Source organism: Bubalus bubalis, chromosome 3 (assembly GCF_019923935.1).
Source record: "Bubalus bubalis isolate 160015118507 breed Murrah chromosome 3, NDDB_SH_1, whole genome shotgun sequence".
NCBI lineage: Eukaryota > Metazoa > Chordata > Mammalia > Artiodactyla > Bovidae > Bubalus > Bubalus bubalis.
The window spans coordinates 108,551,952-108,564,801 of record NC_059159.1 but is presented as its reverse complement, the minus strand read 5'-3'; positions in this window follow the sequence as shown (position 1 = coordinate 108,564,801).

Sequence of the window (12,850 nt, the reverse complement as noted above, 5' to 3'; positions counted from 1 at the left end):
AAATAATACCATCAGTAAGTTGGAAAGTTACTGGACCTCCCTGAGGACTAATGAGATCAAGAATACAAAGACATCTGGATATGAGAGGCATTCAATAAATGTTAGCTGAAAACATTCTTTCTCTTCATCTCCACAACAACCCGGCTTTGTAAGTTAAGCATTCTCCTCACTTTCTTATGAATAAGAGGATTCCCTGAAAAAGTTGACCAACCAGCACATGGCCCGGTGAGTGAGTGAAAGGTTTTATGGTTCCGGTACTGGTCAACCACGCCAATTTGTCCTCTTTCATGTCTCCAGAATTTTGCCAAAATTCTGTTTGTTACTTATTACATTATGTTACTGTACCAGACTAAACTGCTATGTATCTCATGAATCCAAAAATATAAAATATTAGCTGAGGAGGGAGAGGAAGAGACAGTAAAAGTGGAGTGTAAAGAGGAAGCTGAGGGAAAGTACACAAAATCCAAAGGCAGATTGCTTATCTCAAATAAAGATGTTAGAAAAAGGTTCACAGAAGTAATAAAAGTTTTATAATAGGCCCTAAGGGATAGAGAGGAAGTCTTTCTTAAATTAATAATTTTCCTGATAAAGAGTAAAAGTGAAGATCACTCAGTCATGTCTGACTCTTTACGACCCCAATTCTCCAGGCCAGAATACTGGAGTGGGTAGTCATTTCCTTCTCCAGGGGGAAGGGGATTTTCCCAATCCAAGTCTCCTGCATTGCAGGTGGATTCTTTACTAGATGAGTCATCAGGGAAGCCCAAGAATACTGGAGTTGGTAGTCTATCCCTTCTCCAGCAGATCTTACCAACCCAGGAATTGAACCAGGGTCTCCTGCATTGCAGGCAGATTCTTTACCAGCTGAGCTACCAGGGAAGCACAACGCAAAGAGGGCTGTGGAAACTGTAGGCTGATGAGGATGGGATAAAGAGTGGTTATCATCTAGTTACAATGTCTCAAAGCCATTACTGCCCACCTGGAAATTTCAGGCTGGGTTTGAGAGACTCTAAGAATCACAAAGGGACTATATCCTCATAGCTTACTCATTTATAGAAGGCAGGAATATAGCACCTTTTGAATGATTGAAAGGTCTTTAGGTTTACCTGAAATGTGCATTATCTCACTTTTCACTCATCTCAAACATTTGTTTTGTATTAACTTTTTTCAGGAGTTGAGAAAAATACAAGTAGTTCTTAAACATAGAAAAATAAGTGCTCAAATTCACTCATAAAAAGAAGGCAGATTAAAACCACACTAAATGAAAACTAATTTTTTACTTAGCAAAACCCAAAACATTTGAGAAAATTCTGTTTTGTAAGGATGTGAGGTAGTAGACTCTCTCATGGTGGAAGTAAAAATATTTGCATTCCATATGAAGGACACTGTGGCAATATTTATCACAATTTAAAATATTCATATCATTTTAACCCTGTAATTCTATATCTAGGAATTTATAATGCAAATAGGCTTATATATATCCAAGATGACATATGTATATCCAAAGTAATTCATATTGTTTGTAATATTAAAAGGTTAGAAATGACCTGAATATGCATTAACAAGGGGATGGTTAAATCATTATGGTACATCTATGTAATGCAATACTGTAAGGGTATTTTAAAAATAAAGATACTTTTTATGGACTGATTTGAATAATCTTCATGAATATTGTTAAGAATGAAACAAGATACAGAACACTGCATACATTATGCTAAGTGAGAAGAATATGTATGCTTATCTTGTCAGCATACAAGGTAATCTTGCTTCACAAGAAACTGGTGACATTGGTTGCACTGGTAAAAGTAAACTGTGTGACTGGGGAAAAAAGAGCATGAGAGGGTGCATGATGATTTTGAAGCATCAAATTCTTTGACCCTCCTCTCATCAGGAGGTAGAGTCCATGACCCTTCTCTTGGAACCAGGTGGGCCTGTGGGACTGCCATGATGAGTAAAATGCAATAGAAGTGATGCTGCTGCATGATATCCAAGGCGATATTTGAAGAGTCTGCAAGATCTGCAGGATCCCCTTGGAAGAGTCACTCCAGGAGAGAGAGAGAGAGAAAGAAAGAAATACCCCAGAAGCCCAAGCTTCTTGAGTCTTCCTGACTCCAGAATCAAACATAAGTGAAAAAACCTTTGAGATGACCCTGGCTCTAGCCACTTTCTGACAGTAACATTAGAAGAGACCCTAAAGGAGAACTGACCCATTGACCCCTAGCTTCCTTGCCAACTAATGACATACTGTTTTAAGCCACTATTTTGGAGTGGTTTTTGTTGTTGTTCAGTCATGTCCAACTCTTTGTGACTCCATGGACTGTAGCACATCAGGCTTCCCTGTCCTTCACTGTCTCCTGGAGTTTGTTCAAACTCATGTCTATCGAGTTGGTGATGCCCTCCAACCATCTCATCCTCTGTCATCCTCTTCTCCTGCCCTCAATCTTCCCCAGCATCAGGGTCTTTTGCTCTTCACATCATGTGGCCAAAGTATTGGAGCTTCATCTTTAGCATCAGTCTTTCCAATGAATATTCAGGGTTGATTTCCTTTAGGATTGACCAGGTTTGATCTCCTTGCTGTCCAAGGAACTCTCAAGAGTCCTCCAGTACCACAGTTCAAAAGCATAATTCTTTGATTCTCAGCCTTCTTTATGATCCAACTCTCACATCCATAATGACTACAGGAAAAAACCATAGCTTTGACTATATGGATCTTTGTTGGTGAAGTAATATCTCTGCTTTTTAATACACTGTCCAGGTTTGTCATAACTTTTCTTCCAAGGAGCAAGTGTCTTTTAATTTCAAGGCTGTAGTCACCATCTGCGGTGATTTTGGAGTTCAAGAAAATTAAGTCTGTCACTGTTTCCATTTTTTCCCCCACCTATTTGCCATGAAGTGATTTGCTTCATGGTTTGCTAGGCAGTAAAAGATAACTGGAAGAGAGGCCCTTCACTGTTAACCCTTTATACATTTTGAACATTGACTCACATGAATATATTTCCTATTTAAAAAGTAAGTAAAACTGAAATTATCCCCCCAATTTCCTGGCTTAATCTTTTTTCTATGCTAACTGCTAAGTCACTTCAGTCGTGTCCGACTCTGTGCGACCCCATAGACAGCAGCCCACCAGGTTCCCCCGTCCCTGGGATTCTCCAGGCAAGAACACTGGAGTGGGTTGCCATTTCCTTCTCCAATGCATGAAAGTGAAGTCACTCAGTCGTGTTCAACTCTTAGCGACCCCATGGACTGCAGCCTACCAGGCTCCTCTGCCCATGGGATTTTCCAGGCAAGAGTACTAGAGTGGGGTGCCATTGCCTTCTCTGTCTTTTTCCTATATTTAACCCTTAAAATGGTTTTAATCATGAAATTGTCTAAGATTTCTTTGGCCTGATTATCCTCAAGGACTTACTGATAAGTAGGAGTCTGCCTGGTGTGAATTGAGAAGAGCTGGAATCCCCCATACCTGCTCCAGACAGACAAACAAAAATCTTTGCTTCCTCAACAATGGAAGTTAATTCCTTAGCCAATAACATATGCAGATATGATTAATATTCTTAACATTAAATAAATGCATTCTATCAATTACCTTCTAATTGTGAAGTGAAAAGTATACTTTTACAATGGAGGGTACCATCTGAACTGAGCATTATGAATAGAGGGTAACGTGGCAGGATGTGCCCACGATGCAATGCAACATGAAGTATACAGCATCACCTATGAACTGTTTGCTCCAAGAATGTTAAACCTGAAACTGCTCAGGCTTTTAGATCTAGCTTCAAGTTTATGGGAAGTACAAGTGATAGAGAAACAAATTAAATACCTCCATGAGAAAACATTCAGACAAATTCAGAATATGGAACAAGATAATTGGCCTGGTCTCTTCTAAATAGCATTGTTGAAGAGATGGGGAAACAGGCATTCTTATGCATTATTGTTGTAACTCTAGATTTATCTCCAAGGCCATGTACATACATCCCTGGCTTAGAAAAATCCCTCTATCCACCCTGAATGCCAACACACATTCACAAATAAAATTTGTGTTCATCAGGATATACAACAAGAGGAATAATCATCTAAGAACTGACAAAGCAGATGTCATTTAGGACAAAACATTAAATATTTGATGAAATTAAATTTATTTCAAGTATACTATGTAATATCACTTGAGGTAGAAGGTATTAGTGCCTAGATTATAACTTGGCTACTGTGAATATTAGTAAAATAAAGAGAGAATTTAATCAATATCTTTATGCTTCTCTCAAACTAGAGTCTTTTTTAAATTTATTAATCTTTCAGGCTCATGTAGAATTCCTATAACAGTGCCAAATTGTTTTATGTACTTAAAGCAGCCTAAGACTAAGTTAGAATTGCTATGCTAAGATAGCTAGTAGTTGCACTCAAATAAGTTAATTATATCCAAAAAAGTTCTTCATCTATCTACCGCCCACGGTTGTTCTGAGACTTACTATGCCATCAAAAGTGGGACTCAAGCAACCTAATGAAATTCACTATTTATGCCTATAATCACAGCAGTGATATTTCAAGGCAGTCTCATTAGCAGAAATATTTGTAGTCAACTCATTTGGGATGCCCTTGGAAAAGAAATATGCGAAGCATATCAAAAGGCCATTGTTCCCTTTGAGAACAGGGATTTATTTATTAAAACCTTAGAGTAAATACCAAGATTAGATTAGTGCAACTGTTTCATTCTTTTCCCAGACAACAATAGATGATGTCAGGCAAGCTGAGAAAGTGCTGAATTTAGAGTAATGCAAAGTTGTAAATAGTACTTTGCATTGAGAGAGAATAAACATTTAGGAGAAATTAGAAGCCAAGATTATTGCCTCTATTTTTGTAATCTAGTGGCTTCCAATCAGTTAACACAGTGCCATCCACAAACCTATTTAGCTGTATTACTAAATTTTAATTTAAGAAATTAGGATCTATAAATTGTTTGCTGCCCCATGGCTTCTGAAAGTAATGGTTTAGGATCCATTAGCCAGAGAAGAGTCTCATTCCTGGGATAATGAGAGTAAATTCAGATTCAAGCACCTCAATAAACATTGTATCTTACTCCTTCTGTGACACAATCAAATGACATGCTCAGTGCCGCCCGAATCTAAGACCAGTTTATCTACTCAAAACACTAAGACTTGGTCTTCATGGGCTTAAATTCTCCCTATTACCATTTACTTCAATTAAACAGGCAAATCACTCTGGAGGCCATGGTTTCTTAATTTGTAAAATGAGAATAATAATAGTAATGACCTCATAGAACTGTGAGGACAAAATGAGGAAAACCATGTAAAGCACTTAGAACTCTGATGAGCACATAATACCCACTCCTCTTATGCTCAGCATTTACTTTAGAAGGCACCATATGAGGCACTGGTATTCAATGATGAATAAGACATCTTCCCCTCAGCAATCTCACAGTCCAACGGAGGAGCAGACATGGAAGTAAATCATTACAATGTTATCACTGAGACATAGCAGTGTAGAGGATGTACATAACCCTCCCTGATTTGCTGTGGATTATGCTAGGACCCCAGAAGTGTTGCAGAACCCCACATGACAGAGGTAGTTCAGCAGGCCCTTAAAAGCTGAATAAACCTTTCCCATGAGTTGAATGACCTAAAATTATACACATTCAGTAATTTAGCATTATTTTCAATTAAACTACACAGCATAATGCTGCTACAAGTAAGAGTCAGGGGCAGGCTTGCATTGCTCTCTAAAGCCCTCATTTTGGATATACATATAACAATGGAATATTACTCAGCCCTAAAAAAGAATGAAATACTGCTATTTGCAGCAACGCTGATGGACCTAAAGATTATCAAACTCAAGTAAGTTAGAAAGAGAAAGATAAATACCGTGTGATATCACTTATATGTGGAATCTAAAATACAACATAATTGAACGTATTTGCCAAACAGAAACAGACTCACAGAGAGAACAGATGTGGTTGCCCAGACAAAAGAGAAGTGAAGGAGAGAAAGATTGGAAGTTTGGGATTGGCAGATACTATTAAGTATATAATGGATAAACAATAAGATCCTACTGTATAGCACAAAGAACTATATTTAATATCCTATGACAAGCCATAGTAGAAAAATATGAAAAAAGAAAGTGCATATATATATATATGTATATATATATATGTATGTATACCTCTATTACTTTGCTGTAAAATAGAAATTAACACAACACTGTAAACAATTATCAGTTCAGTTCAGTCACTCAGTCATGTCTGACTCTTTGCAACCCCATGGACTGCAGCAAGCCAGGCTTCCCTGTCCATTACCAACTCCCAGAGCTTGCTCAAACTCATGTCCATTGAGTCAGTGATGCCATCCAACCATCTCATCCTCTGCCGCCCCCTCCTGCCTTCAATCTTTCCCAGCACCAGGGTCTTTTCCAATGAGTCAGTTCTTCACAAAGTATTGGAGCTTCAGCTTCAGCATCAGTCTTTGCAATGAATATTCAAGGTTGATTTCCTTTGAAAATGAAAGTGAAATTTGTTCAGTCATGTCCAACTGTTTGTGACCCCATGGACTATACAGTCCATGGAATTCTCCAGGCCAGAATACTGGAGTGGGTAGCTGTTCCCTTCTCCAGGTGATCTTCCCAACCCAGAGATTTAAGCCAGGTCTCCCGGATTTCAGGGGGATTCTTTACCAACTGAGCCACAAGGGAAGCCCAAGAATACTGGAGTGGGTAGCCTATCCCTTCTCCAGGGGATCTTCCTAACCCAGGAATCAAACTGGGGTATCCTGCATTGCAGGTGGATTCTTTGCCAACTGAGCTATCAGGGAAGCCCTTTAGGATTTACTGTTTTGATCTCCTTGCTGTCCAAGGGACTCTCAAGAGTTTTCTCCAACACCACAGTTCAAAAGCATCAATTCTTCAGCACTCAGCCTTCTTTATGATCCAACTCTCACATCCATACGTGACTACTGGAAAAACCATGGCTTTGACTAGGCAGACTTTGTCAGCAAAGTAATGTCTCTGCTTTTAATATGCTATCTAGGTTGGTCACAGCTTTTCTTCCAAGGAGGAAGTGTCTTTTAATTTCACGGCTGCAGTCACCATCTGTAGTCATTTTGGAGCCCAAGAAAATAAAGTCTCTCACTATTTTCAGTGTTTCCCCATCTATATGCCATGAAGTGATGGGACCACATATCATGATCTTAGTTTTCTGAATGCTGAGTTTTAAGCCAGCTTTTTCACTCTCCTCTCTCACTTTCATCAAGAGGCTCTTTAGTAGTTCTTCACTTTCTGCCATAAGGGTGGTGTCATCTGCCTATATGAGGTTATTGATATTTCTCCTGGCAATCTTGATTCCAGCTTGGATTTCACCCAATCTAGCATTTCACATGATATACCCTGCATATAAGTTAAACAAGCAAGGTGACAATACATAGCCTTGAAGTATTCCTTTCTCAATTTTGAACCAGTCTGTTGTTCCATGTCTAGTTCTAACTGTTGCTTCTTGACCTGCATACAGATTTCTCAGAAGGTAGGTAAGGTATTCTGGTATTCCCATCTCTTTAAGAATTTTTCAGTTTGTTGTGATCCACATAGTCAAAGGCTTTAGCATAGTCAATGAAGCAGAAGTAGATATTATTCTTAAATTCTCTTGATTTTTCTATGCTCCAATGGATGCAGCAATTTGATCTCTGGTTCCTTTGCCTTTTCTAAATCCAGCTTGAATATCTGGAAATTCTTAGTTCAGGTATTATTGAAGACTAGCTTAGAGAATTTTGAGCACTACTTTGCTAGCATGTGAGATGAATGCAACTGTGTGGTAGTTTGAACATTCTTTGACATTGCCTTTCTTTGGGATTGAAATGAAAACTGACCTTCTTCAGTCCTGTGGCCACTGCTGAGTTTTCCAAATTTGCTGGCATACTGAGTGCAGCACTTTAACAACATCATCTTTTAGAATTTGAAATAGCTCAATGGAATTCCATCACATCCACTAGCTTTGTTCATAGTGGTGCTTCCTAAGGCCCACTTGACTTTGCACTCCAGGATGTCTGGCTCTAGGTGGGTGATCACACAATCTATACTTTAGTAAAAAAAAAAAAAAGCCCTCATTCTTATGTCCACACATAGGAGATCAATCATACATTATAGCTTTGTTCCATCCATACACATGTGAAAACTGCCACAGAGTTTTCCTAGGCCCAGGACAGCTAAAAAACTGCCCCAAAGATTTTGCATTGTCTAGCAATTCAGGTCAAGCTAGCACTTTGAGACTCATTGCTTTTCTTAGGGAACGGTCGTACAGAATTCCCTGTTGGCTTGAGAAAAATTTAGATTTGTATTATCAATCTGTATCAGTTAAAACTAAGGGAGTTTTCCTCTTTGCTTTGGTTACTGGGAAGCTTGGAAACAAACTGGCTAACTGACAACCTTGACTACATAGGGCCAGGTGGTACTCTTTCCTCTTGTTTTGAATTCTTACCAATATCTGACATCTTTGCAATTTCTTTAATTTATATGGCACGTATTTTTTGAGACAAGTTCAAATTCTCTCTCAAAAATAAGGAAATTAATATGTTTTTAGAACTCTCAAATTATGACTAAGTCATAAAGTAGCACCTCAAAGAGGTAACATCCTGCCCAAGGGCTTTATTAACTCCCTGGGAATTTATTCATTGATGAGAGATCAAGCATAAAGTTCCAAACCATCAAACATCAAGGGGATATTTTTCTGGGGAAAAGAAGAGTACCTTAACAAAACTTTTCTGGCAAAAGAAAGCATTCAGATGCATTTGCTACAGCTAACAGGCCATCTAGCACTATACTAGCTAAGGACATATCTGAAGGAGAATGGCTGCTTGAGGCCAATGGAAATTCTGAAATCAGTAAGTTGGAACAGCTCCACTGGCCAGACCAGTTGGACAGCCACCAGGACTTCTAACAGAGATTTCCAGAAGACAAACTGACAGTGGAAAGAACTGGAAAATTAAGATACACACACACACACACACACACATATACAACAAGCCTGATAACCCCATGGTGTCTAAAAAGAAGGCCATTAAATTTTTTTAATGGGCAATTCACTCTAGAATTACCCCTGGATCAGCATCAAATTCCAAATGATCCCTATGATTAGAGAAAGATATTTATATCAAATGGCCCACCAAAGGAAGGAGGGTATTAAGTGACAGCATTACATAGACCCATATAGACACAGGACACATACCATTCTTGAAGATACCTGTACACACATCACACACTCATAGCTCGACTTTGTGCTAGTATGTTACATATATCTACTCCTTTAACTCTCCCAAGAGCTAGTTTTAGGTCTTATGCCTTGTTGTCAGGAGCTATAGAAATTAACAAACTTTGTTTGGTACACACACAGGGTGTCGGTGTTTGAGCTGGACTTCTGTCTCAGGTCTGATAACCCCTCTGTAGATCATGCAATCTCTACCCCACCATGTGAATTGGGGAGGAGTGGGTAGAAGGAAGACTTGGAGATTCCTTGGAGGCCACTGAGGAAAAAGTTATTTGACAGAGCATGCTTTTTTCCTCACATGAAAGAGAGTAAATGTGACACTCTCTTATTACTAAAATCTACTTAAAACCCTGGTGAAAACTTTACATGGTCCAATTTTGTCACTAGTCTGAAAATACCTCTTTGGCTGCTTATTTAGAAAAGGTGTATTTCATCAGAGATGATTCCAACGTCTGTGCTGTGAGAGATCCTGCTGTTAATTTGCATGAGTCAAAGGCTGTGCCTGCATGATGCCACATCAGGAGGAAAAGTTAGCAATCCCACTGCTGGGCATACACACTGAGGAAACCAGAAGGGAAAGAGACACGTGTACCCCAATGTTCATCGCAGCACTGTTTATAATAGCCAGGACATGGAAGCAACCTAGATGTCCATCAGCAGATGAATGGCTAAGAAAGCTGTGGTACATATACACAATGGAGTATTACTCAGCCATTAAAAAGAATACATTTGAATCAGTTCTAATGAGGTGGATGAAACTGGAGCCTATTATACAGAGTGAAGTAAGCCAGAAAGAAAAACACCAATACAGTATACTAATGCATATATATGGAATTTAGAAAGATGGTAACAATAACCCTGTGTACGAGACAGCAAAAGAGACACTGATGTATAGAACAGTCTTATGGACTCTGTGGGAGAGGGAGAGGGTGGGAAGATTTGGGAGAATGGCATTGAAACATGTAAAATATCATGTATGAAACGAGTTGCCAGTCCAGGTTCGATGCACGATACTGGATGCTTGGGGCTGGTGCACTGGGACAACCCAGAGGGATGGAATGGGGAGGGAGGAGGGAGGAGGGTTCAGGATGGGGAACACATGTATACCTGTGGTGGATTCAGTTTGATATTTGGCAAAACTAATACAATTAGGTAAAGTTTAAAAATAAAATAAAATTTAAAAAAAAAAACAAAAAAACAATTCACTCAGGAACAGGAATTTGCCACATGATCAAAACTTCTGGGTTTGGGGAAACATCTGGAGGTCTGACATTGAGAGACACAGTCTAACCTAAGCCTCAATTGCTATTTTGTTTGGTACATGCCCCTGTATGAATCATAAGAGAGCTAAAAACCATATATAAAAATAAACTCAAAATGGATTAAAGACCTAAATGTAAGACTGGAAACCATAAACACCTAGAGAAAAACATAGGCAGAACATTCTTTGACATAAATCGTAGCAATAATGTTTTGGATCTGTCTCCTAAAGCAAAGGAAATAAAAGCAAAAATAAACAAATGACACACAGCAGAGGAAACCATCAACAAAAAGAAAAGACAACCTACTGAATGAGACAAAATATTTGCAAAAGACAATGGGTTAATACCCAACATATATAAACAGCTCATGCAACTCAACATCGAACAAACAAACAACAACCTGATTTGAAAATGGGCAGAAAACAACATTTTTCCAAAGAGGAAATGCAAATGGCCAACAGGTATATGAAAAGATGCTCAATATCATTAATTATCAGGGAAATGCAAATAAAAACCACAATGATCTATCACTTCACACCTGTTAGACGAGTCATCATGAAAAAGAACCCAAATGACAATTGTTGGCAAGGATGTGGAGAAAAGGGAACCCTTGTGTACTGTTGACGGGAATGCAAATCGGTGCAGCCACAGTGGAAAACAGTATGGAGGTTCCTCACAAAATTAAAAATAGAACTACCATATGATCTAGCAATTCTACTCCTTGGTGTATATCCAAAAACAAAAACACTAATCTGAAAAGATACATCTACCCCAATTTTCATAGCAGCATTATTTACCATTGCTAAGATATGGAAGCAACCTCAGTGTCTATCAACAGATAAATGGATAAAGAGGATGAGGTATATATATATACACACAATAGAGAACTACTCAGTCATTTTTCAAAAAATGAAATTTTGCCATTTCCAGCAACATGGATGGACTTGGAGGGTATTGCTCTAAGTGAAATAAGTCAGACGGAGAAAGATAAATACTGTATGATTTCACTTATATGTGGAATCTAAAAAATACAATGAACTACTGAATATAATGAGAAAGAAGCAGACTTAAAGATATAGTGTACAAACTGGTGGTTACAGGTGGGGACGTGAATATGGGAGGGGCAATTCAGAGGCAGGGGGTTAAGGCGTACAAATTATTATATATATAAAATAAGCTCCAAGGATATACTGTACAACATGGGGAATATAGCCAGTATTTTATGATAACTACAAATGGAGTATAATCTTTAAAAATTGTGATGTATTGTACACTTAAAATTTATAATATTGTACATCAACTGTACTTCAATAAAAAATAAAATAATTCCCTCCACCAAAAAAAAAAAATCAAAAGCAAGAGCTAGAAATAGGGAACAGCAGAAGGCAAAGCAGCACAAGTCTGAGGAAAAGCAATGCATCTCCACCATAAATTACAAAGGGGTAGGACCCTATGGACCTTAGTTGGACCTGAAGTTTGGGTCTGAGACCAAAGTGATCACGAGAGCCAGAGGTTCTATTAAAACAGAGGTGATAAGGGAGTTCTGGGGTCCAATAGCAAAAGAAAGAGGGTGAATAGTATTCCAGAGAAGCAGAGGTGAGAGAGGAGTTGAGAGTTCAGAGCCAAGAAACAGGCAAAAAACAAAAGAAGGCTGGGATGAAAGGCAGGAGGGGTGGATGCTCAGAACCCTCATGAGGGCCAGCAGGGCGTGGACACGGCAGGGCAGGACACTGGCCATGACTTATTGAAGTCCTACGTGCTGCCATTCATTCAGGTTGAAGAACAAAGAGCCTTAAGTATGTGTTCTACTCATACCAAAAAATGTTCTTGTTAAAAATTGATATTAGTAATCAGCTTTCCTTCTGGCTTTTGCTTTCCAGTAGGAATAAGAAGTAAATAGAAGATGGCATGTGTAAGTTGAGGAAAGCGTGTGAGCATTATTTTCTCTAATTTAGAACCAATAACTTAAATCATCCTCCCAACAATACTAGCAGTAACAAACACCTATGGGGAACTACCACGCCAAGCACTGTGCCCTGTGCTTTACATGTGCCATTCCATTCTATTCCCAAAATAATCCCAGGAGGTAGATACTCTTAGCATCTCCAGAGGAAAAAACTGTGGCTGGAGAGGGTGAGTAACTCGCCTGACACCCAGCCAGGACTCCAGTGATAAAATCCTCTTCTTTTGAATCACTCTGGTTTGCAGTCTCTAGATTTTGGTGTTCAAAGCCCTTCCACATACAATACAGTGGTCTTTTCAACAACTCTGAAAACAGGCCTGATTTCAAATGTGAGTTTGCCCCTTCTCAACTGTGTCACCTTGGTCTCCTAAG